Source organism: Eriocheir sinensis, chromosome 13 (assembly GCF_024679095.1).
Source record: "Eriocheir sinensis breed Jianghai 21 chromosome 13, ASM2467909v1, whole genome shotgun sequence".
Lineage (NCBI taxonomy): Eukaryota > Metazoa > Arthropoda > Malacostraca > Decapoda > Varunidae > Eriocheir > Eriocheir sinensis.
In genome coordinates, this window is record NC_066521.1 from 13,550,317 (window position 1) to 13,576,762 (window position 26,446).

Genomic DNA, 26,446 nt, shown 5'->3' on the forward strand with positions numbered 1-26,446 from the left:
TTGACCTGTTTTTTTGTTTGTTCATTAAATGTAAGAGTTTCTCTCTCTCTCATCTCTCTCTCTCTCTCTCTCTCTCTCTCTCTCTCTCTCTCTCTGTCTTCTTTAATGTGAGATTTGCTTACCAATTTTCTCTTAAAATTTTGTTCGATCAGAGGAGTCGTAATCACCCGATACTATCACTTTGTTTGATATCATCTAAATAATTATTTCTATATATAGTTTTTGTTTGCGTTGTTACATAGTATTTTTTTTTATTCATATAGATAGTGATTAGAAGATACTACGTCTCTCTCTCTCTCTCTCTCTCTTTCTTTCTTTCTTAAAAGGTCAGAGAGCAAAAGGAAAAGCAAATGAACCGTGACTGTGTGTGTGTGTGTGTGTGTGTGTGTGTGTGTGTGTGTGTGTGTGTGTTTAATATCCCGCCCTACATTTCTACGGCTTGTATTAAAGACTCACTGAAGAGAGAGAGAGAGAGAGAGAGAGAGAGAGAGAGAGAACATAAATACAAAGATCATTTACCATAAACACAAATGATACAAAATAAATACAATAATAATATTAATAATAATAATATTAATAATAATACTAATAAAAAGAAGGCGAAGAAGAAAACGATGAGGAAGAACGAGAAGATAAAGAACGGGAAGAAGAGAATGATGATGATGAAATAGATGATGATAATGATGATGATGAAAAGAAAGAGTATTAAAAAAAAAAGTGAATAAAACGAAAAATAAAAAGTCATATGTACGGTTGAATGTGTGCGTTTAGTGGTGAGAGCGCCTGCCTGGCCACGCACACACCTGCACACACACACCTGTTCGCCCTTTAATTAACCTGAGGCACTGATAGGAGTAGCGGGGGGGGGGGGGGTTGGGAAATCGTAAAGGTAATTTTAAATGAGTTTTATTAAATGATGACGTGTGTGCTTCTCTCTCGCTCTCGCAATTAGTACCAGTTTTAAGTTGTTATATAAGACCAAAATTAAGTGCTTCGTCATTTTTCATTATTTGTACAACTGGCGGGTTATTATTATTATTATTATTATTATTATTATTATTATCATCAACAACAACAGCGGCAGCAGCGGCTATTATATATGATCTTTAATTTCTAGGGTTAGTACCTATGCAATATTCTTTTAGGCCTATGAGTCTTTCTTGTCGTTTCAGTATTAATCCAGGTGACTAAGTGGTATTTAGTCCATATTTTTTTGTGTTTTGTTTTATATATATATATATATATTAGCATTTACTCCTCCAAGGCTTCTGCTAACTAGAAGGCAACACGTTACTTTTTTATTTTATTTTACATCAGAGGACACGGCTCAAAGGCAACAAGAGTAAAAAATAAATAAATAAAAAGCCCGCTACTCGTCGCTCCCACAAAAGTAAATAGTAAGAGTAGTACTTGCCTGCCTTTATGTATCTTTTTGAAGCTATGACGCTTGTTAAAGATAGACGGATCGATAAGTGCAGGTTTATTGTGTTAGTGCTTCAATCGTTTTACCATATTGTATTTTCTAATCATATCTTATCTTTTATTATGTTATTCTCCTTTTTATCATCTCACATTGTTTTGTTATTACCTCTATTATCTCGTTTTCTTATTTGCTTCATTATCTTATCTTATTGTTCTGTTCTGTGGTTTGAAAGGTTTTGTCATTACGCCATAGTAAGAACAACAATGTACTAAAGGTTTGAGTGTTGCCTAACTGTTTTCCATATCCGTGCCCAGGTAACTAATGGTTCCCTTTCTCTTTTTCCAGGTGAGTCCAAGTGTGTCTCAGTCGTGGGCCCAGGTACTGTAATGACACTCTCTCTCTCTCTTTGATTAGAGTTGTGTGTGTATTTTTTCCTGTTCTGCATCCATAAATATCCGTCGTGTGTGTGTGTGTGTGTGTGTGTGTGTGTGTGTGTGTGTGTGTGTGTGTGTGTGTGTGTGTGTGTGTGTGTTGTAATAATAGAAACCCGGAGACCTAGAAAATACGTCCATAAAGAGAGAGAGAGAGAGAGAGAGAGATCTCATCAAGCCCTCCACAAACCTTATGACATTTGGTTTGGCCATGACCCTTACCCCTCCCTTCCTCCCTCCCCCCTCCCTTCCTTCCTTTCCCTTTCTTCCTCCTTCCCTTGCATTCTCTTCCTCCCTCTCTGCTTTCCGTTCTCTTCTCTCCTTTCCTCCCTCTCCATTTCTTCCTCCAACCCTTGCATTCTCTCCCTACCTCCCTGCCTTACCTTCTCTTCCTCTCTTCCTTCTTTCCCTTTCTTCTTCCTTCCTTGCATTCTTTCCTCCCTCTCTGCCTTCCTCTCCTTTCCTCCCTCTCCTTTCTTCCTCCAACCCTTGCATTCTCTCCCTCCCTCCCTGCCTTCCCTTCTCTTCCCTCCCGTCCTTCCTTTCCCTTTCTTCCTCCTTCCCTTGCATTCTCTCCCTTTCTTCCTTCCGTTCTCTTCCCTCCCTTTCCTTCCTCTCCCTTTCTTCCTCCAACCCTTGCATTCTCTCCCTCTCTTCCTTCCTTTCTTCCTCCTTCCCTTGCATTCTCTCCCTCCCTGACTCCCCTTTCTTCTTATTTCCTCTCCTCCCCTCTCTCCATTCTCTTACAGTCTCTTCCACTTCTTCATTCTCTCCCCTCCCCTCTTTTCCCTTGCTTTCCCTTCTCTTTTCCCTCTCCCTCCATTACGTTTCTCTTTCCTTTACAATATCTCCTATTCTTTTCTCGTCTTTTTGCTTCCTTCTTTTTATTTCCATCCCTTCCTTCATTCTTTCCCTTCATATGTGTTTCTCTATCTCCTCCTTTCGTTTTCCACTTTTTCTTCCCTTCTCCTTTGCCGACTTCCTTTTTCTCATATTCCCTTCTCCTTCTTTCATTTATTTCCTTTCTCCTTTTCATTCCTTTCCTTCCCTTTCACTCCTTTCCTTCCCTTTCACTTTCCTTCCCTTTCATTACTCTCCTTTCACTTCTTACTGTCGTCATTCCGTCCCTTCCCTTCCCTTCCCTTCCTTCCCCTTCCTTCCCTTCCCTCCCATCCCTCCCTTCCCTTCAATCCTTTCTTACCCGTCGGTCTGAACAAAAGGTGAGGTGGAGGACGGTCTTAAAGAGTCACATTTGCTCTCTCTCTCTCTCTCTCTCTCTCTCTCTCTCTCTCTCTCTCTCTCTCTCTCTCTCTCTCTCTCTCTCTCTCTCTCTCTCGCCTCGTTCTCTCTGTGGCTTAGTCGATGGTAGGAGGAGCAGCAGGAGGAGGAGGAGGAAGAGGAGGAGGAGGAGGAGGAGAGGAGGAGGAGAAATCGAGGAAAGACCATTTGTGGGAGGAGGAGAAAGAGGAGGAAAGGAGGAGGAGGAGGAGAAGAAGAAAAAAGAGGAGAAGATTATATTTTGTGTTATCCTTTATCATTATCTTATTTTTCTTATTTCTTCCTTTCTTCCTTTTTTCAATTTCCTTCCATTTTCTTCTTTTCTTCGTTTTTTTTTTCATTTTCCTTCGATTTAACAAGACGTATAAAAACAATTCCTTTTCAAAGTTACAAATTCTGAAGAAAAAAAATGTAAATAAATAAAAAAAAATAAAGATAATATTGAGCAAGAAATAGACCTCAAATATTACCTGGAAAAGTTTGATTACAGGTAGCCATAAAGAGAGAGAGAGAGAGAGAGAGAGAGAGAGAGAGAGAGAGAGAGAGTAATGTAAATATAAACTTGTATGTACTTTGTCTTATGTAATGTCTATTTATTTTTTTTTTTTTACCTCCTGTACGTACTTATTTTTATTCCTTTCATATTTTTCTTTCTCTTTTTATAACCTTCCTTTATTCTTTCATTCCTTCTTTCGTTTTTATCTTTCGTTGTCTTTTATTTTATATTTCTTACATTTTCTGATTTTTTATATTTTTTCCTCCGTTTATTTCTCCTTTCCTTTCTTCCGTTTTCTTTATTTCACTTTCTCATTTCTTTCACTTCTTCATTCTATTTTATCTTTCGTTTTCTTTTCTTTTTTTATTTCTTCCATTTCTTTTTTCCTTCTTTCTTTCTTTTTTTGGTTTTCTCATATACTGCTGTCTTTTTTCTTCTTTTCCTACATTTTCATCCTCTTCCCTTATATCACTAAACAACTTATTACTCTTATATATAAAATGGATATGAAGGAAAAATAAGCAGAGAAAATATACATATCTGGCGAAGGATATTCAAGATTTTTTTTACTAAGAGACAGAGTGTGTGTGTGTGTGTGTGTGTGTGTGTGTGTGTGTGTGTGTGTGTGTGTGTGTGTGTGTGTGTGTGTGTGTGTGTATTTTTCCTCACTGCCCTTCAATAATAACCAAACTCACAAAATTTTGCCTCGAAAAGTTTGGGGATAAATTTAAATCCCACTGCAAACTATTTAAATAACCCCTCCTTCCCTCCTCCTCTCCCCCCCCATACCTCCCATCTTCCCTCCCCCTCACCCCCCTTACCTCCCATCTTCCCTCCATCCTTCCTTTACCCACCTTCCCTCTCCTACCCCCAGTCCTTCTCCTTCCTCTCTCATACATTTTACCTTCTCTCTCCCTTATTACTTCTCCTCTTCCTTCTCCTCTTCCCCCTTCACTAATTCCTTTTACGTATCTCATCCTCTTTCTCCTTTTTCTACATCTTATTTTGTATCTGTTCCATCTTTCCTTCTCTTCCTCGTTCTAATTTTTTTTTTTCATATACATCCTCCTTTTCTTTCTTTCTCTCATTTCTCCCTCATGTCTTCCTCCTCTTCTTCCTTTAAATCTCTTCCTCCCTCATATTTTTTTTTTATTTTTTTTTTTACAGTCTCCCTCCACTACAAACTCCATTACTTATTCTCTTTTCTCTTCCATTTTCTTCCTATCACTTATCTACCCTTGCCTTCCCCTCCCTGTCTATCAGCTTTCGAGAGAGAGAGAGAGAGAGAGAGAGAGAGAGAGAGAGAGACCCCAGGAAAATAATAGCATCAAAATATCTGTTATTATTTCATTATCAGGCAGACAGACAGACACACACACACACACACACACACACACACACACACACACACACACAGGCACACGCACACGCAGACATTTTGATCTTACTGTCTCTTATCTCCCCATTTATGCTGCATCCTCTCTTTGCTTTAATTATAATTTATGGTATCCTGTTCATTATCTCTTACCACTCTTATATCCGGCGTGTCGCACAGTGAATGATATTGCAGTAGATTTATCGATCTCTATCGACCTCCTTATCTTTGCCTTACCACCTGGGCCCAACCTAACCGACTCCTACCTGACCAAACCAATCTTAAACAAATCAAGCTCAGCCTCACGTCAACCAATATAAGCATAATTCCAATCTAACACCTTTCAAACCAACTTATTCTAACCTAACTAAGCCATATCTAACCTTACCTGATCTAACATGCTAATATAACGTAAACTAACCTTACTTAACCTTACTTAGTCTAACATATACTAACCTAACCCAAAATAATCTAACCCTATATAATTAACGCCTAATACAATCTTACCTAATCTACCAAGCTAACCTTACTTAACTTTACCTTATCTGCCCTAAACTTACCAAACCTAACAAACTCTCATAATGTAGCCAAACATAATCTAACCTTACCTAACCTAACAAGCTAACCTAACCTCATCTGACCTCAACTTACCTAACCTAAAAATCTCTCCTAATCTATCCCATCATAATCTAACCTTTCCTAACCCTACAAACTAACCTTACCTAACCTCATCTCGCCTAACCAAAATTCGCTTAACATTACATATCTCCCAAATGATGCCCACAAAAAATAACCTTACTTAACCTAACAAACTAACCTAACCTCACCTCACCTGACATCACTTGACCTAACCTAAACCTCGCCTAACACGTCCTCCCCTTGATGGCACACGTAATCTAACCTTACTAACCTATCAAGCTAACCTAACCTCACCTCACCTGATCTCACCTGACCTAACCTAACCTCGCCTAACACTTTCTCCCCTTGATGGCACACGTAATCTAACCTTACTAACCTATCAAGCTAACCTAACCTCACCTGACCTGACCTAACCTGACCTAACCTAACCTCGCCTAACACTTCCTCCTCTTGATGGCACACGTAATCTAACCTTACTAACCTATCAAGCTAACCTAACCTCACCTCACCTGATCTCACCTGACCTAACCTAACCTCGCCTAACACTTTCTCCCCTTGATTCCACACCTAATATAACCTTACTTAACCTAACAAGCTAACTTAACCTCACCTGACCTGACCTAACCTGACCTAACCTAACCTCTCCTAACGTATCCTCCCTCTGATTGCAAACCGCCGGGGTCAGACATGGGGGTGACTCCAATAAATTTAATCGTATACTGAGAATTGACTTGGGGCGCTTCCTGCAGCTGGGGGCGGCAAAGGGGGGAGGAAGGAAGGGGGCGTTTCTCTCGCCTCCTCCTTTGTTTATGTTCTTTCTTCTTTACTCTACATCCTGTTCTCTCCCTTCCCTTTCTTTATTCGTTCGACTTTCTTTCCTACTTTTTTGTTCTTTGCTTTCTGTACTCGATATCCTGTTCTCTTTCTTTCTGTATGTCTCCCTTTAATGTTGTTTTTTTTTGTTGTTGTTGTTCTTTTGCTTCCTTTTTCACTCGATATCCTGTTCTCTTCTCCATTCTCTTTCTTTCTTCGTTTATCTTCCTTTCCTATTTTCTTTTTTGTTCTTTTGCTTTCTTCGTCACTCGATATCCTGTTCTCCTTTCTCTTCTTTGTGTGTTTCCCTTTCCTATTGTTTTGTTGTTTTGCTTTCTTTGTCTTCCTTTTTTTTGTTCTGTATCACTTTCTTGTTCTTTTTGTTGTTCTTGTTCTTTGTGTTCTTGTTCTTGTTCTATTTTTTCTCTTATTTTTATTCCCTACGTCAACCTATTGTTCCTCTTATCTATCCTTTTTGTTCCTCTTTCTCCTCCTCCTCCTTTCCTTCCTTCCTTCCTCTTTCTTCTTCTTGTCTTTTGGTTTAGTCATCGTCTTCTTCCTGTGACTTTTGGGTGAGTGGGCGAAGATGGTGGTGGTGGTGGTAGTGGTGTTGGACGGTTCCTCTTTAGATGGGTTTGCCTGCTGGAGTTTCCTCTTAGGCCGTCAAGAGGAAAGGGTAAGGTTAAGGCGAGTCTTTGATAGTGATACTTAGACGGTGGAGGGTGGTGGCGGCGGTGGTGGTGGTGGTGGGTGTTAGGAGGGGGGGGGGGTTATAATGATGTTCCTCCTTTGATGTTCTTATTACTCTGTTGTTGTTTTTGTTGTTGTTTAGTGGTGGTGGTGATGAGATTTCCCTATGATATTGCTCTGAAAATATTTATGGCGCATGGTGATTTGTATATTCTCTCTCTCTCTCTCTCTCTCTCTCTCTCTCTCTCTCTCTCTCTCTCTCTCTCTCTCTCTCTCTCTCTCACTCTCTCTCTCTCTCCAGCAGCGCAGTAGTTTCCGTTTCCTTTTATTATCAGTTTCCATTTCGGTAACTTGCACGGGGGGGAGGGGGGGGTGGAGAGAGAGAGAGGGGTGAAGGGGAGGCTGTGTGTGTGTGTGTGTGTGTGTGTGTGTGTGGCGCGTGGCTGTGTTAGTGTTAGCGGTGGAGGCGGCGGTGGTGGTGGTGGGCAAGGCAGGCAGGCAGTGAGAGAGAGAGAGGGAGAGAGAGGGAGGGAGGGAGAGTGAGGGGAAGAGAGAGAGAGTGAGGGGAGTGCCAGATTTCCCCTCGAGGTGCCAGTAGCGGGGGAGCCACGGCCGGTATCGCCACACCTTCCCTCGGTTCTTTACCCAGTGCCGGAAAACAGAACTTGAGCCCATTTTCCTCACCCCTGTCCTCTTTGTCCTCCTAATCCGCAGCAGACTTCACTTCATCCTTGTCCCCTCTCCACCTGACTCTACTCCTCGTCTTCCTCCTCCTCAGCACATATCCTTTTATCCTTTTCCCTTTCTCCACCTCACTCCACCCCTTGTCCTCTTCCTTCTCCTCAAGACTATCTTCCATCCTCCATTTCCTCCTCCTCGGCACAGTTCCCTTCATCCTCATCCTCATCTCCACCTCCTTCCACCTCTTGTCCTCTTCCGGTTGTGCTTCGTGAGGAAAATGCGAAGAAAACACCGAACCTAGCAAGGAATATACACTTGAAGTGATTTAAAGCAGTGATTGACTATTATTACTACTTCTGCTACTACTGTGAGTTCTGCCGGTTCTGCTGGGACTAACTACTGCTACTGGTGTTGTTCCTGCTGTATGCTGTTGTGGCTGAGGTGCGTTTCTTGTAAGCAGGAGGGAGTGTACTGCCTTTGCTGATGGTGTTTGTTCTATCAATTAAACCGTTTTATATCACCTGGTTGGTTTTGTACGCGCGGTGAAATGTTCTACGTTACCTTAACCTACCTCACCTTACCTTACCTTAACTTTCCTTACCTTACCTAACCTCACAACCTAACCTTACCTTACTTTGTCTAACCTAACAACCTAACCTTACCTTTCTTAACCTAACCTTACCTTACCTAACCTTACCTTACCTAACCTAACCTAACTACCTTACCTTACCTTACCTTACCTAACCTAACCTCACCTAACCTAGCCTCATCTAACCTTACCTCACCTTACCTTACCTAACCTCACCTAACCTTACCTCACCTTCCCTTACCTCACCTAACCTTACCTCACCTTCCCTTACCTTACCTGTTCCCTTCCCTTCTACGCCCACAGGTAAGGGAGCTTGCGACACACACACACACACACACACACACACACACACACACACACACACACACACAGCAGGGCGTGACGTGCGTCCTCTGAGTATTCTGTTGGTGTTTTGGTTTGTTCTAGGAAAGTGACTCACCGAACGAAACGAAAATAAATATATGAAGTTGTTTTGAAATGAATTGAAGCTCTTAGAAACATTGTGTCTGCCTGAGGATACAGAAAGCAAAACAAAGAGAACCAGATTACTTTCTCCTTAATTAAGCACACCAAATACACGAACTTAGCACTACAAAAGCACGAATCTCTTACACCGTTACTTTAAAAGGTGTAAAAAGTGGATTTAAGGGACTCGATAAAATATTTGACGTGGAAGTTAAAGTAGAAAATAAAACTAAGAGTGAAGCTGAAGATAAAAGTGAAGGAAATTGACGCGTATCATGCTTGTCGAGAGAGAGAGAGAGAGAGTATACATAATGGAATTCAGGTGGACTTTTTTCATTGTTTTCTTTTTAATTACAGGTAGTGGTGGTGGTGGTGGTGGTAGTGTGGTGTTATGGGTGTAAGTGGTGATGATACTGAAGGGAAGGAATAGTGGTGGTGGTGGTGGTGGTGGTGTTTGTTGACTTAGTGGTTGGTTGAAATTGAAGTGGTGGGGATAGATGGTAGCCGTAGTGGTTGATGGTGTTGTGAAGGTGGTGGGTGTGTAGTGGTGATGAATCGTTTAGGGTCTTCTTTTTGTAATGGTTATGGTTGTGGTTGTTAGTGGTGGTGAAAGTGGTGAGTACTTTAAGTGGAGAAATATAAGTCTATCGTAGTAATGGTGGTTGAGTTTGTGGGTGTTTAATCTTTAATTGAGTTTCAGTGAAGATTTGAGAGATGATTCAGCTTGTTTTAGTGGATGTTGCAGTGCGTGATTCAGCTCTTGTTTCAGTCGTAGTTTCAGTGGGTGGATCAATAGTTGCAGTGGGTGTTTATAAGTTACTCTCGGTGCTGTAGTGGGTATTGCAGTGGGTGGTTCAGTGCCGTACCGTTCTTTTGTGAGTTCGTGTTGTAGAGGGTATTGGTTACATTGGGTGTTTCCGTTCGTTTCAGTGTACAAGTTAGTATTGCCGTGGGTGTTTCAGTGGGTAAAGTCGTGAGTGTTTCAGTGGGTATAGTCGTGGGTATTGGTTACAGTGGGTGTTTCAGTTCGTTTCAGTGTATAAGTTAGTATTGCCGTGGGTGTTTCAGTGGGTAAAGTCGTGGGTGTTTCAGTGGGTATTGCCGTGGGCGTGTCAGTGGGTGATCGCCTTCCCAGCAACCCTCAAAGTCCTCCTGGCTCCCGCTCACGTTCCTCCTCCCTCGTAAAGCCGCTGCAGGGGCGTGTAATGGGCGACACACACACACACGCATACACACACACACACACACACACACACACACACAAGCACTGAATTAAGCATGCAGAAGTGAGGACATGCTCGTTTACACACACACATACACACACACACACACACACACACACACACACACACACACACACACACACACACACACACACACGACGCGAAAAATAAAAATGCCGGGAATTCCACACTCGCACTCCGTTTAAAATTAAGTCTGTACCGCTGCACATTAATTTTATTCTCCTCTTTGTATGTTTTTTTTTTCTTTTACTGCGTTTTCCACTTCATATGTTAGTTCTGACCCCCCCCCCCCACCCCACCCCCACACACACACTATAAAACACCTCTTTCTGAATTCTTCCCTGTTCGTTTCCCTTCATAATTCTCTCCATAATTTACATTCCTACCCTCTACGGCACTTTTTCTCACCCCATTCGGCTTTGGGATTTAATAATAAGCGAGTGTCTTCACCTCTACCACCTGTTGTTGTCTGTCTGTTCATATTTTACGGGTGGGGAAAGTCTGTTGGTCCTTCTTCTCCTCTCCTTATTATTTACGCTCAAAGGAATAATGTACCTTTTTTAGTCGAAGTCAGGAGGAGGAGGAGGGTGCAGAAGTGGAGTTTACCCGCCAAGTTATTCTGAACGCCGTGTAGCCAGATAAAAATAAGCTTATCAGACACACACCTTCTGGGAAATGGTGCAAATATTAACCTTCCGACCTCAAACACAGGCCCTGTATTCTTGGACGCATTTAACTCTCACAAGAACTATTACCGAAGGCGTGCTCCTTAAAAGATGCACACACTAGTCATGCTTTCAAATCTTCAGTTCCTCAGAAAACATGCAAACACATAATCCTTTAAAAATGGTGCAAATATTAACCTTCCGACCTCAAACACAGGCCCTGTATTCTTGGACGCATTGAACTCTCACAAGAACTATTTTCGAAGGCGTGCTCCTTAAGAGATACACACACTAGTAATGCTTCCAGATCTTCACTTCCTCAGAAAACATACACACACATAATCCTTTAAAAATGGTGCATATATTAACCTTCCGATCTCAAACACAGGCCCTGTATTCTTGGACGCATTTAACTCTCACAAGAACTATTTTCGAAGGCGTGTTCCTTAAGAGATACACACACTAGTAATGCTTCCAGATCTTCACTTCCTCAGAAAACACACACACACACACACACACACACACACACACACACATATAGTCCTTTAATCTTCATGCTCATCTTAAGACACTCTCGTAATGCTTTCAAATCTTTAGTTCCTCAGAAAACATACACACACATAATCCTTTAAAAATCTTCATGTTCCTCTTAAGACACTCAATGCTTTAAAATCTTACAGTACAGAAGGAGAGGAAGGAAATAACGGCAAGAAAGGGAGGAAGTAAAGAATCATATAAGGAAAAAAGAGAAGGGAGGAAGAGAAGTATATAGATAAAGGAGATCAAGTAGAATAAGGAAGAAAGAATTAGAAGAAAAAAGAAAAAAATAATTAGAAGAAAAGTGTACCTCAAAAGAAGACGTGGAGATTAGTCGGATTCCCATGAGTGTTTCTTTTCACGTTCTCGTTGCGAAAGCCTTGCCAGACTATCACCAGGCTCTTAAAACTATAAAACCACCCCATGGACATACAAACACAAGCTCTAGGCAAGGTTTATCAAATGTGGGTGGATGTGTAAGTCCTGAAATGTGTAAGTATATATAGGAAGAACTTATTTTTAACCGTACCTGAAAATATATATACGGTCTTGATGGAAGGAAATAGCTGTTGAAAATACCTCCAATGATGAAAATACCTTCGTCGATGAAAGGAAAGGAAAAAAGAAATGTTGAAGATATCTATAATGGTGGTGGTGGTGGAGGTGAGTGTACGTGGGAGTGTAAATAGGTGGGAGGCGCCATTGGGTTCGGGGAGAGAGAGAGAGAGAGAGAGAGAGAGAGAGAGATTTATGGCGCCCGCGTGAGCACCATAACAAGTCCATTTCTCTGAACAGCAACAGAGTGGTTCACAATCTTGGCTCCTCCGTACAGAGTGGCGCGCAATCTTAACACGTTTATTTACCTGACGGAAGGGCGACGCAGGTGTTGGATTGCCTCTCTTTGTTTGTTTGTTTGTTTGTTTGTTTGTTTCACACCCGAAAATAATAACTTCAAGCGAGAACCAGAGACCGAGAGAACCATAAATCTTAGAAACCACATAATACAAGTCAGAGAGAGAGAGAGAGAGAGAGAGAGATCACACACGTAATGCTTTCAAATCTTTAATGTTTTTCAAGACAGTAATATGCTTTCAAATTTTCGTGTTCCCTTAAAGACTCAAATATTCACTTTCCTCTAAATCTTCAATGTTTAGTTAGTTATGTTCAAATCTTCATTTTCAAATCTTTGTGCTCCTTTAAATACTCACGTTATGCATTCAAATCTTTAACGTTCCTAAAGACACAATAATATGCCTTTAAATTTTCGTGTTTCCAAAAAGACTCAAATATTCGTGTTTCCCTAAATCGTCAGTGTTCAAATCTTTGCGTTTCTCTAAAGATTAACGTGATGTTTTCCAATCATTAACGGTTCTGTGGACACAATAATATACTTTCAAATTTTCGTGTTTCTAAAAAGACTCAAATATTCATGGTTCCTTTAAATCTTCAGTGTTCTATGTTCAAATCTTTGTGTTTCTCTTAAGACTAACGTAAATGCTCTCCAATCATTGACGTTTCTGAAGACAATAATATGCTTTCAAATTTTCGTGTTTCCAAAAAGACTCAAATATTCATGGTTCCTTTAAATCTTCAGTGTTCAGATCTCAATGTTTCTCTAAATACTCACATAATGTTTTCAAATTCTCAGTTTCCCAAAAGACTTTCATATTCGTGTTTCCCGATAGATTCACAGACAGTTAATGCTTTCAAATGTTCCTATTCCTCAGAAGACGGGCACACGTAATAATTTCAAATCATTATGTTCCCAAAACGACTGTGAAACCTTCATGTTCCTCTAAACGCTCTAAACCCTTTCAAATTTTCGTGTTCCTCAAAGAGACTCAGATATTCGTAGTCCTCATTAGATACACACACGCAATGCTTTCAAATTCTGTTCACATACACAAATGCATTCAAATCTTCCTATTCCTCTTAACACACACACACACACACACACACACACACACACACACACACACACACACACACACACACACACACACACACACACACACACATAATGCTTTCAAATCTTCCTATTCTTCTAAAGATACATACACGTAATGCTTTTCAAATCTTCATATACGTCAAAAAAGACACCCGCAATGTTTTCAAATTCAGTGTAGGTCAAAAGACACACTTACAATGCTCCCAAATCTTAAAGTTCCTTAGAATATAAAGTCAATCGCAATGCTTTCAAATTCAATTCAGATGTTCCTCAAATCCACTCTTTCAAATCACAAAATGTTTTCCCTACAGAATGGATTTAAATTGGTCCCACTTTTTCGGTTCCCAAGAGGTTTAAGTTTCCCTCCTAAAACTCGTCCGTTCCGGCTGGTTTAAGAGGCCTCGTGCTCCCCGTAGAAGGAGGTTTAGATTCCCTTTTCAAGCTCTCTGTAGTGATTTGTTAGTTAAGACCTCGTGTAAAGTTTCCCTGTTTCCTCTGGAGAGTGTTTGAAACTTGCTGCCATCCCATTCTCTCTCTCTCTCTCTCTCTCTCTCTCTCTCTCTCTCTCTCTCTCTCTCTCTCTCTCTCTCTCTCTCTCTCTCTCTCTCTCTCTCTCTCTCTCTCTCTCTCTCTCTCTCTCTCTCTCTCTCTCTCTCTCTCTCTCTCTTCTCTCTCCCTTCTCTTCCCTTCCTTCCCTTCCCTTCCCTTCCTTCTTCCTTCTCTTCTCTTCTCTCTCTCTCTCTCTCTCTCTCTCTCTCTCTCTCTCTCTCTCTCTCTCTCTCTCTCTCTCTCTCTCTCTCTCTTTTAATTTTTTATACTAGGCTATAATTGGTCTAGTTCTTCATACCGAGTAATTCACGGTGTTAGTGTGTTATTGTTCTTGGCACGGAATTGAATCATAAATCACCGTTTTCTTTTTTTTCTTTACTTAAAATGGAGTGTATTTTTCTATTCTATTTTACCCCCTAATGGTTTGTGTCATATTTGTTTTAATGGCGCTCGTATGTGTGTGTGTGTGTGTGTGTGTGTGTGTGTGTGTGTGTGTGTGTGTGTGTGTGTGTGTGTGTGTGTGTAGAGCCCAAACAACACGTCGTAAACAATCTATTTGCTTTTACGGGCGTTATGTAAACAAACCACCCGAGGCATTCTTGTTCTTTCTGCCCTCGACGATGCTTCAAAGACCCGAGCCCTTCCCTCTGTGTCTTACGTCCCTCTTCTCTTCACTTTCCTCCTCCTCATACCCTTCTTCCTCCCTTCTCGCCTCTCCTTCCTTCCCTTCTACACACCCCTTTCTCTCCCTTTCTCCCTCGTCTTGTTGTTCCCTTCCCTCCCCTTTTTTCTTCCTTTCTTCTTTCTTGCCTTTCTTTCCTTTCCTTCTCCTCACGCCCCCATCTCTCTTTCTCCCTTTCTCCCCCTTCGAGTTGTTCCTTTCCCTTCCTTCCTTCCTTCCTTCCTTCCTTTCTCTCGCCTCTCGCACTCCCTTTCTCCCCGGTCGAGTAGTTATCTTCTTCCTTCCTTCCTTCCTGCCTCCCTTTCCGTCTCTTCTACCCAGTCAAATTGTTCCCTTCCTTCCTTCTTTCCTTTCCTCTTGCCCGCCTCTCTTTCCTCCTCCTCCTCCTCCTCTTCCTCTCATTCCTATCTACCACTTCGCCCACCCATTCCTTATTCACGCCCCTTCCGTCTATTCTTTGGTGCCCCTTTCTCTTGTTTACTCCTTCCTTACGCTGGGTAATGCTTACACACACACAAACACAAACACAATCACTCTATGCTGTTTGCCCCCTCACACACACACACACACACACACACACACACACACACACACACACACACACACACACACACACACCTCCTTTTCCTTCTCCTCTACTCTTTGTCCTCCTCCCCCTCCTCCTCCTCCTCCTCCTCCTCTTCTCATCTGTCCTCAACCTGTCGGCGCCCAGACACGTGTTGTCGGCGACTCTCGGGTCAAGGTCGTAGGAAGGCGCCCGAGGGAAGGTTGGTTTCTTTGAGTCCCTCCAGACGCCCCCTCAGACGCCCCCCTCCGCCCCCCTTCATTGTCCTCCCCCGTCAGTCGCCGCCTCCTTGTCTTTCCTCTTCGACCCCCCCTCACCCCTCCTTTTTTATTTTTTTTTTAGTCTCCCTTTCTTTTCTCTTTCTGTGTGGGTCTTGTTTTCGTTTTCTTTATCTCGGTCTCGCTTTCACTCGTTTTTTGTGTGTGTTTTTGAGTATTTTTGTCTTCCGTTTTTCTTTACTCGTTTTTTTTTCTTTATCTACTTAACTTTTTTATCATTATTTTATTCTGGCTCAGTTTTTTTTTTTTTTTTGTTTGTTTCTTGATGTTTTTTCTTATTACCGTTGTGTTTTTTTGTGTGTTTTTGAGTTTTTTGTCGCGTTTTTCTTTATCTACTCAACTTTTTTCATCATTATTATATTCTGGTTCAGTTTTTTTGTTTTTCTTTTTGTTTTTGTTTGTTTCTTGATTTTTTTTTATTACCTTCGTTCTTGGTTTATTTGTTCATGTTATTCTCGTTTTTGTTTTACTTCTTTTTGCTCTACTAATACCTCGTTTCGTTTTCTTCCTCTTATTTTAATTTTTATCATTCTTTTCTTTATCTTCGACTTTCTTGTACGTGGTTTCTAAGTCTTATTTTTTTTTCGGTTTCTGGTTCTCGCTTGTCGTATTTTCTTCTTTTTTTTTTAGGTTTCTTTCGTTGACTAATTGCCTCGGTGTGTTGGTTCTTTCTTTTCTTCTTTTCTTCATCACTTGTTCTCGTGTCGAAGAGAGAGAGTTCTAGACGTTGCGCATCTCTCTCTCTCTCTCTCTCTCTCTCTCTCTCTCTCTCTCTCTCTCTCTCTCTCTCTCTCTCTCTCTCTCTCTCTCTCTCTCTCTCTCTCTCTCTCTCTCTCTCTCTCTCTCTCTCTCTCTCTCTCTCTCTCTCTCTCTCTCTCTCTCTCTCTCTCTCTCTCTCTCTCTCTCTCTCTCTCTCTCTCTCTCGTGTCCTTGAAGGGTGAAAAAGAAAGGGGAGAGGGTACGCATTCCTTTAACAGATGGGACGTGAGGGTAATGGAGGGAGGAAAGGAAAGAAGGGAAGGGAAAGGGAACGGAAAGGAAAGATAGGGGAGGATAGAGAAATGAGGAGATGGGGGAATTCGAAAGAGAAGAGGTGGAAAGGAAAAAAATGGGAGTGTAAGAAGATACATGGAAAGAAGACAGCAAAAGGAAATGAGAGAGAGAGAGAGAGAGAGAGAAGGGAGAAATGTAGAACTGAATAAAGGAAGGAAGGAAGGAAGGAAAGGGAGATGAAATAAGACACAACGGAATGGAGGAGAGAGAAAGAAAGGAGATATGAAGAACTGAATAAAGGAAGGAAGGAAGGAAGGAAGGAAGGAAGGAAAGGAAGATGAAATAAGACACAACGGAATGGAGGAGAGAAAGAAGGGAGACATAAAGAACTGAATAAAGGAAGGAAGGAAGGAAGGAAAGGAAGATGAAATAAGACACAACGGAATGGAGGAGAGAGAAAGAAGGGAGACATGAAGAACTGAATAAAGGAAAGAATAGAGGAAGTCCACCATTAATCTAAATGCTTCTTGACTGTTGAATCATTGCACCTGTCTCACACCTGACACGGCCTGACGCACGCACAAACCCACCCAGGCACCCCAACCTACACCCCCACCCTTATTGCACCCCTTCCCAATTTCCCCTAATGGACTTGCATCTCCGGATTGGCATCTACCCATCATGGCAGAAGAGTCCGTGTGTTTGTATGTTTGTATATCCGTCTGCATACCTGTGTTACCTGTGCTCTGTTGCCCGTGGGTGTCTTTCTCTTAATCTCTGTCTGTGCTTATGTGTGTGTGTGTGTGTCGGTGTGTGTGTCGGTGTCTTGCTCAATCTCTAATATTAATGTGTCTTGTGTCCTGCTGCCCCGTCCGTGTCCTTGTTTGTCTCTCTGTGTTGCAATGTGTCTGTGTCTCGTCTGTGGTCGTGTGTGTGTGTGTGTGTGTGTGTGTGTGTGAGTCGGTGTGTTGCTCAATCTCGCTCTCCTTACAGGTTAATGTGTCTTGTCTCCTGCTGCCCCGTGTGTGTGTGTGTGTGTGTGTGTGTGTGTGTGTGTGTGTGTGTGTGTGTCCTTGTTAGTCTGTGTCTGTGTGGTTGTCTGTGTCTCTCCTTGTCTGTTTCTCGTCTGTACTCGCGTGTGTGTGGCGCTGTGCCATTCTCAACCTCTGTCTGTGTATGAATTAGTGTCTCCTTTTGTCCTTTTCTCTGGCTGTTTTAGGACGTGTCTGTTTCTCTGTGTGTGTTTCTGTTTCTTCACGGTGTTTGTCTGTGTACTCGCGTGTGTCCTTGTTCATGTCTGTCCGTCTGAAATGTCTTTGTCCCTCTGTTCGTCTGTTACGTTTCTCTCTATTTGCAGGAAAGAACATCCGTCGAAGTTGTTTATTTATTTTATGTATTTTTTCCTTTACTTCATATCCTGCATGAGTCAAATGTCTATCCGTTTCTTCTGTCACGTGTTGTCCTATGCGAGAAAGCAAAACATGGTGAATCATTTCCTTTATTAACTTTCTATGTCTCAGTCTACGGGTCATCCTTCTTTACGTCCTCCTCCCTTATTCCTTTGTGGCTATAGAAGAACGAAGTGTTAGCTCTGTACATTACTCCTGATGGTTTTACAGCTCCCCGGGGCGCCGCTAACCTCCCCATCGATCCTTATCAGGCACATCAGGGGCCGCTATGATTGCCCGTGACACCTGTGCATTTACCTTTCCTCGTGGCGCACCTTGACTCATTAAGCTACACCGATGAAGCTTGTTTCGAACTCTTAAGATGAAGTTTTGTCTTTGTGTTAAAACGGGGGGGAGTATGTGTGTGTGCGTGTGTGTGTGTGTGTGTGTGTGTGTGTGTGTGGTTAACAATCTATATGTCCTATCAGTCAAAATCTATGTCTCTATTTATATATCCATCTATTTGTTTGTCTATTTATCAGTCTATTCATCTGTTTATTTTTATTTTTGTATGTATTTCTCTGTGTGTGTGTGTGTGTGTGTGTGTGTGTGTGTGTGTGTGGTGTGTGTGTGTACCATGACCAAACAAGCGATGTGCATTCTAAGTAGTCAGAATTTGGCACCTGCGATGCTACACTGGTTTGGGTCAGTGCTGCGTCGTGTTGGTGTTTGCATGGCAGTGCGTGTGGCGGGGGACAAACGACCGGCCGACTTCCCAGCCTAATTCACCTGTCCTGCAGAGGAGAGAGGAGGGGGGGAAGAGGGAGAGAGAAGGAGGTCGTTGATGGGGGATGAAGGAAGGAGGGAAGTTGTGGTGTTGGTGTTAGGAGGGGGGGGGGGCGGGGAGATAAAAGGCGGCAGGTAATGAAGAGAAAGGAGAAATGGTGGGTGTTAGTATGTGCGTGGAGGGCAGTAATGAGAATGATCTACTTTTTGCTTTCGTGTTTATTTTTATTTATTGTTTTTGTGTTATTGTTATTGTTGTGTCTTGTTATTATTGTTGTGTATTTGTCGTTTTTTTCTTGATATTTTTCTTAGTTTTTCTCAGCTATTATTACTTATCTTTTTTCAGAGAGAGAGAGAGAGAGAAATTTCTCCATTTATTACTTCTAATCATCCCACTGATAAGTAAAGAACCCAAAGAAGAATGAGGAAGAAAAGGAGGAAAAGGAGGAGGAGGAGGAAAGGAGGAGGAGGAGGTTGATGGGATTTCGTTAAAGGTTTGGCAAGGACTAAAGATTTCTGTGCCGATGACCTTTTTTTTCTTCTTTTCACCTATTCTTATTATTTTTTCTTCGTTCTTTTTTTTAGGCCGCCCACCTAATTTTGGAGATTTATACCGTTCGTTCACCTGTTTGTTCGTATATCTGTTTGTTTGTTGTTAATTCTTCGCTTCGTTACTTATTCTATTTGTTGTCTTCGTTGTTGTTGTTGTTATTTCCTCCTGGACTTCACTTTCTTTTTCACTTATTTTTTGGTCTTTTTGTTTTTCTTTTTGTCCTCGTTTTTTTTTTTTTGTGCTTTGTGAGTGACCGATTACATTTTAGGAGGAGGAGGAGGAGGAGGAGAAGGAGAAAGAGAAGAAGAAGAAGAAGAAGATGACGATATTGTGGTGGTAGAAGTAAACGAGAAAAGTAAAATTAATAAAGTAAGAAGAAAAGGAAAATAGGAGAAGGAAGAGAGGAAGAATCACTAAAGGAGAGGATCATGAGCAAATAACGAGGAAGAGAAGGGAAAGTAAGGGAAACCAAAAAAAGAAAAAATGAAGAAGAGAAACCAGAACGAAGAAGAAAGGAAGAAAAAGACAGTAGGAGAAAAAAATAGGGGAGGAGAAAGAAAACAGGAAGGAGGTTTTAGAAGAATAGGGAAGTGGAGAAGGTGAAAAAAACAAAAAAACAGATCATAGGGGAAAAAAAAGAGCGGAAACCAGACGAAAGAGTAACGATAAAAACTGATGATGACGAAGATGATGATGGAGGTGACGAGAGGAGTGGTGGTGGTGGTGATGTTGAAGGTGGTGATAATAGTGACAGTGGCAGCGGTAATGGAGGTCGTGATAGTAGCAGTGGTGATGGTGATGAGGGTAGTGATGGTGACGTCAGTGGTGGTGATGATGAAGGCAGTGATAGTGATTGCAATGGTGATAGTGGCGGTAGTGATGAAGATGGCAGTGGTGGTAGTGGTGATGGGTACAGCATAAGAGTAACCCATTTCAGGAGGAGGAGGAGGAGGAGGAAGAAGAGGAAGAGAGTGAGTGCCATTAGTAGCGCGGGAGGAGCGGCGGGAGAGGCTTATGCGATGACGGAGCGACGATAAGCATCTCCCGGCGCCTTCCAGGGATCCTCGTGAGTAAAGCGTCGACTTCATTACCGCCGCTCGTGAAGGCCCGCGCTGAGTGGCTGGCGACGGCGGGGGACAGGGACGAAGAGGCTGTGAAATGGGGAAAAGAGGGAGGAAATGAGGAGGGGAAGAAATAGAGGAAGTAAAGAGGAATAGAGAATGTAGGGTGTCGAGAGGCCTTTGGATTTGGGTACTGAAGGCCTGCTGAGTGTCTGGCGACGGCGGGGGACGGACGAAGAGGCTGTGGAATGGGTGGGAAAAAAGGGAAGAAGTGGAGAAAATAAAGAGGGTGTATAGGAAGAATGTCGGAAAGCTTTTGGAACAGGTATAAGAAAAAGAGGAAATGGGAAGAGAGGAAGATTTGGAGGAAGTGGAGTTTTTGGAATTGGCAGAAGGGAAAAAAAAGAGGAAGAAATGGAAGAAGCACAGAAGAAAGAAGACGAAAGGGAATATAGGAAGGGTGTCGGAAAGCCTTTGAAGTAGGAAAGAATAGGACAGAGGAAATTGGAAAGAAGTAGAGAGGAATGAAAAAGAATAAAGAAAATGCGAGAGAACGGTAGAAAGCCTTTTGGATCGGCTAAAAAAGGGGAGAAAGAAATAAGAGAGGATAAAGAGGAAAGAGGAAAAAAAAGAGGAAGAAATGGGAAAAAAATACAGAGGGATAAAGAATAATAAAAGAGAATGCAGGAAGAACAGCAGGAGGAAAGGAGAAAAAGAAAAAGAGGAGGAAGAAAACTGAAGGAAAAGACGAAAAAAAACATGGAAAACAAAAGAGGCAGAAGGAGGAGACAGAGAAAGAGAGAAAAAAAAGAGTGGTTAGGAAAAGATGGAAAAAAAGAACGTTAAAAAAAATGGAAGAAGCAAAAGGACAAGGCCGAGGAAGTGAAAAGAAAAACAACGACTAAAAGAAAACGGGAAAAAAGGAGAAAGAAAACGGAAGACCAAAGATAAAGGGAAGACGTCGGATTGTCGGTCGTTGTCTCGGGTCGTTTAGGAAGTCAAAGAAGATGTTTTCGAAGAGAGTTCCTGATGATGTCGTTGCTTTAGACTTGGATGGCTTGTTAGGCCGAACGGGAGGAGGAGGAGGAGGAGGAAGAGGAGGAAGATGAAGAGGAGGAGGAGGAGGGAAGGCAGGAGAGAAGGAAGGAGGGAAGGAACGAAGTAAGGAACGAAGGAAAGAAAGAAAGAAGAGAATAAAAAAGCTTCACTTCTCCCTTTCTTCTTGTTTGTCTTCACCACTCTTCTTCTTCTACTGTTTCTACTTCATCTTCTCCTTTTTTATTTCCTTTTTTCTTCTACTCTTTATTCCTGTTTCTTCTATTCTATTTTCTTTTTTCTCTTCCTTTCTTATTTTTCTTTTCAAACTCCAACTCCTCCTCCTCTTCCTCCTCCTCCTCTTGGTCAGGCACAGGGAAGGGCGTGGTCTCCTCAGTGCCACGCCCCTTCCCTTCCTTTCCCTTCTTCTTTTCCCTCCCTTCCCTTCCCTCCTTTCTCTCCAAATCTCCTCCAATCTCTTCTCTCCTTCCCCTTTGGCCCTGACCAATCACTGCTCGTTTTAGATTAGGCGTGAGACCATTGGTTGTCCGCCTGAGTGAGAGAGAGAGAGAGAGAGAGAGAGAGAGAGAGAAAACAGGGCTGGAAGTTGGGTCAGTTCCAGCCTTTTCTTCCTCTTTCTCCCTCTCTCCCTTTTCTTCTTTTACCTCCTCCTCCTCTTCCTCCTACTCCTACCCCTCCTCCTCCATCATGTGCACTTGTTGTCAGATTCTTCTCACACGCTCAAAAAATAAAGAGTTTCGCCCTGCTCTCTCTCTCTCTCTCTCTCTCTCTCTCTCTCTCCCTCTCTCTCTCTCTCAGCTCTGGTGCTGGTTAATATTTTCACTTTCCATGGAGAGGTTGAGAGAGAGAGAGAGAGAGAGTGAGAGTGTGTGTGTGTGTGTATGTGTGTGTGTGTGTGTGTGTGCGTGTGTGTGTGTGAGTGTGCTTGTGCGTGTGCGCGTGCGTGTGGTGCGTGAGAAGCAATTCCCAGACTGTAAACTCAATTATTAGTCTTTTTTGGGGTATTTTGCTTCTAGATTATTGTTCTTTTCTTTTTAGTAGTAGTAGTAGTAGTAGTAGTAGTAGTAGTAGTAGTAGTAGTGGTGGTGATAAGGGTTGGGTATGTTAGTAAAGAGATGAAGATGTAGTGGTTGCAGTTGACGTGGAGGGGTAGTGAAGGGGGGCATTGTATTGGGGTAGTGGTAGTGTGGTAGTGGTGTTGACTGGTGGTGGAGTTAGTGGTAGTGGAGAAGATGATATAATGTAGGCGATGATGTAAGGCAGTGGATGGTGAAAAATGGCAATGATGATGATGGTGATGGTAACGAAGATGTAATAGTAACGGTGATGGTGGTGTGGTGATGGTAGTAAGAATTGTGATGTTTGTGGTGGAGGTGGAGTAACAGTGGTGGTGGTGGAGGCGGTGGTGGTTGAGGTGGAGGAGCTGCCTTCACCACCGCCAGTCCCTACTTGACGGTATTGATCCTGGCTCACTCTCGCCTGCTGCTGCTGCTTCTGCTCTCTCTCTCTCTCTCTCTCTCTCTCTCTCTCTCTCTCTCTCTCTCTCTCTCTCTCTCTCTCTCTCTCTCTCTCTCTCTCTCTCTCTCTCTCTCTCTCTCTCTCTCTCTCTCTCTCTCTCTCTCTCTCTTCATCCCTTCCCTTCCTCCTCCTCTTCTCTTCTCTCTTCTCTTCTCTTCTCTCTCTCTCTCTCTCTCTCTCTCTCTCTCTCTTTCTCTCTCTGTATCTCTCTCTCTCTCTCTCTCTCTCTCTCTCTCTCTCTCTCTCTCTCTCTCTCTCTCTCTCTCTCTCTCTCTCTCTCTCTCTCTCTCTCTCTCTCTCCTCTCTTCTCTCTCTCCTCTCTTCTCTCTCTCTCTCTCTCTCTCTCTCTCTCTCTCTCTCTCTCTCTCTCTCTCTCTCTCTCTCTCTCTCACCCACGGAAGGTGTTGTGAGTGTGTGACTTTCTGGTCAGAATCTAATCAGGAGAATTTCACTACTCTGACAGACTCACTTCTCTTCTCTTCTCTCTCTCTCCTCTTCTCTTTTCTCTTCTCTTTTCTCTTCTCTTCTCTTCTCTTCTCTCTCTCTCTCTCTCTCTCTCTCTCTCTCTCTCTCTCTCTCTCTCTCTCTCTCTCTCTCTCTCTCTCTCTCTCTCTCTCTCTCTCTCTCTCTCTCTCTCTCTCTCTCTCTCTCCTTCCCCATCTTCTCCCTCATTACTTTTTTCCTCTCTTACATCCTTTTCTCCATCCTTTCTTTTCCTCCATGCTCCCTTTCCTCTCCTTCGTCCTTTTCCTATTCGTTCCTTTTCTCCTTTTCCTTTTCCTCTTCTGTCCTCCTTTTATTTTGGTATTTCTCCTCTGCCTTCTTCTTTTCTTTTTTATTTCCTTCTCGTTCCATCCTCTTGATATCTTCTCCTGTTCTACTTCTTCCTCCTCCTTCTTCATTTCCTTTATCAATTCTTCCCCTTCCATATACCACTTTGAATTTTTTGTTTCTCTTACTTATTTTTCTTTTCTTTCTTCCATAATTTTTCTCCATCTTTTCTCTCCTCTCCACCTTTTCTTCATCCTCTTCAACTCTTTCTCCTCCATATCCTTTTCTCTCCATCTTGCTCCTCCACCTTTCAACCTTCTCATCCTCTTTAATTTTTTCTCCTCCACATATCTGTTTCTCTGCCTCTTCCCTCCTCATTTTCCTCAAACTCTCCTCCACATCCTTTTCCTCTCCATCTCTCCCTTCCATCTATCCACCATTTCCTCATCCTCTTTAAATTCTTTCTCCTCCATATCCTTTTTTCTACATCTTCTCCATCCTCATCCTCCTTCTCCTTCTATTTCATTTCCTCTTTCCCACCTTTTCCCTTTCCTGTCTCTTTTTTTACTCCATCCTTTTCCTCTCCACTTTTCTTCTCCTTTCTTACTATCCTGTCCATCATTCAATTATCTATAATTCTCTCCTATTCATTTATTCTAATATTTTCAATAATCTGTTTATCCTATCACTTTCTCCTCCATTTCCTCTTTCTCTGCGCCTTTTCTTCCACCTTCCACCTCTTCCTCCTCAAACAAGGCCGGGGGGACAGGTGGTAGGAAGTTCATTTTCTTACCTGTTACCATCCACTCAGGTGTTCCCCGTTTGGCACCTCACCTGGGGCTTAATTAAAAATTTTGGCCTCCTGCAGTGATTTTGATGAGATTGTGTTGGTGGGTTGTTTTGTTGTTTTTCAATTGTGTTTTCTCTTGCAGTTATATATTTTTTTGTGTTTGTTTTTCTGTCATTATGTCTGTTGTTTTTTCTTTTGTTTCTCTCTCTCTCTCTCTCTCTCTCTCTCTCTCTCTCTCTCTCTCTCTCTCTCTCTCTCTCTCTCTCTCTCTCTCTCTCTCTCTCTCTCTCTCTCTCTCTCTCTCTCTCTCTCTCTCTCTCTCTCTCCTGTGGACTAATTTGCCAGAGGACAGATAAACTTTCTGAAAGGGTCATGAAGAGGAGGAGGAGGAGGAGGAGGCGGAGGAGGAAGGAGGAGGAGGTAGAGGAAAGAGGAATAGGGGCGACAGTAGCTTCCTATCACGATTATTTCTAAAAGTAGGGCATGGGGAGGGAGGGAGGGAGGGAGAGAGGGAAGGGGAAAGGGGAGGTCTGTCATTTCCTCTCTCCCTTACTCCCTCTTTTCCTCCTCCCTCTCTCCTCTTTTCCTCCTCCTCTCTCCCTCTTTTTCCTCCCTCCTCTCCTTTTCCCTCCACTCTTTTTTTCTCTCCTTTTTCTTGCCTTTCTTTTCTTTTTTACCGTCACTCGGATTTTACATGATCGAGAAATGGAGAGAGAGAGAGAGAGAGAGAGAGATGAATAAATGTCAAATGTGAGAATCATTAAAACCGTGAGAGAGAGAGAGAGAGAGAGAGAGAGAGAGAGCAGCTGGACCTTGCTTGCACAGACATACAATCAAACAAACAAACAATCAAACAGGAGAGGAGGAAACAAACAACGTATAAGAGCAGAGAGGAGATGAGAGGAGAAGAGAAGAGAAGAAAAAGAGGAAATACGAACATGGAATAAAGCGAACGAGAAGTTTATGACATGACGTAAAGGAGACAGTGAAGGGATAAATAAATGGATTGTGGACGTAAGGAGAATAAAGAAAGAATGAAGAAAGAGAATAAAAGAGAAAAGGAGAGGTAAGAAAGAGAGAGAGAGAGGAGAGAGAGAGAGAGAGAGAGAGAGAGAGAGAGAGAGAGAGAGAGAGAGAGATCGCTGACTATATTGCACAGGACAGAAATTTAGACAAGATGACATTCCGTTTAGTGCTGAGAGAAAGAAAGATAGGATAAAAAGGAGAAAAAGAAGGATCGGTAAGTGTATTGGAAAGGAAAGAAAGTTAAACAAGCAGAAAATTAAAGATAAACGAAAGGGACAGCAAGATAAACAACAAGACAGGGTGGGTAATGCCGAAAGGAAAACAGGAGGAAGGAAAAAAATGATGGAAGGGGACAGGAGGTCAAACAAGAAGACAGGGAGTGTAAATAGAGACGAAAACGGAGCAAGGACGGAGAGAAGGAAGACGTGTACGCTGTGTGCTTTGGAAGGACAACTAATATAAAAAAAAGCTGACTATATGGAACTTTAAAACATAGAAGAAAATCAAATAAAGAAAAACGGAGCAAGGACGGAGAGAAGGAAGACGTGTACGCTGTGTGCTTTGGAAGGGACAACTAATATAAAAAATAGCTGATATACGAAACTTTAAAACATATAAGAAAATAAAATCAAGAATAACGGAACAAGGAATAAGATAGGAAGATAAGTACACCCTTTGCTTTGGAAGGGATGACAAATATAAAAAAAAGAGCTGATATACGAAACTTTAAAACATATATGAAAATCAAATCAGAATAACGGAGCAAGGAATAAGATAGGAAGATAAGTACACCCTTTGCTTTGGGAGAGACAGCAAATATATTAAAAAGAGTTGAATATACGGACCCTTGAAAACATATAGGTAACTTGAATAGAGAAAAACAAAGCTAGTAGAAAGAGAGACAGACATGTTCGCTGTTTGCTTTGGGAGGACACACAAGGGGTTAGAATCGCACAGTAGAAACATGAATGGAAAAACTAAGGTAATGTAATTGAAAAGGGTTGGGATAGTAATCAAGGTACTTCTAGAAATGCCAACAGATGAAGTACCATTGACAGAGGAAGTGAGATAAGGGTAATGTTTATAGCTTTTATGCCATAGAACCGACTCCTGTCCTGTAAAAAAAAAAAAAAAGGGGGGAGAGACAAACCAAGCC

General features: G+C 42.2%; 1 protein-coding gene across 1 annotated transcript in view; it reads left to right on the forward strand.

Moving 5' to 3' along the window:
* LOC126998025 (plasma membrane calcium-transporting ATPase 2-like) overlaps nt 1–26,446 on the forward strand; it is a 96,617-nt gene that overhangs the window by 18,767 nt on the left and 51,404 nt on the right.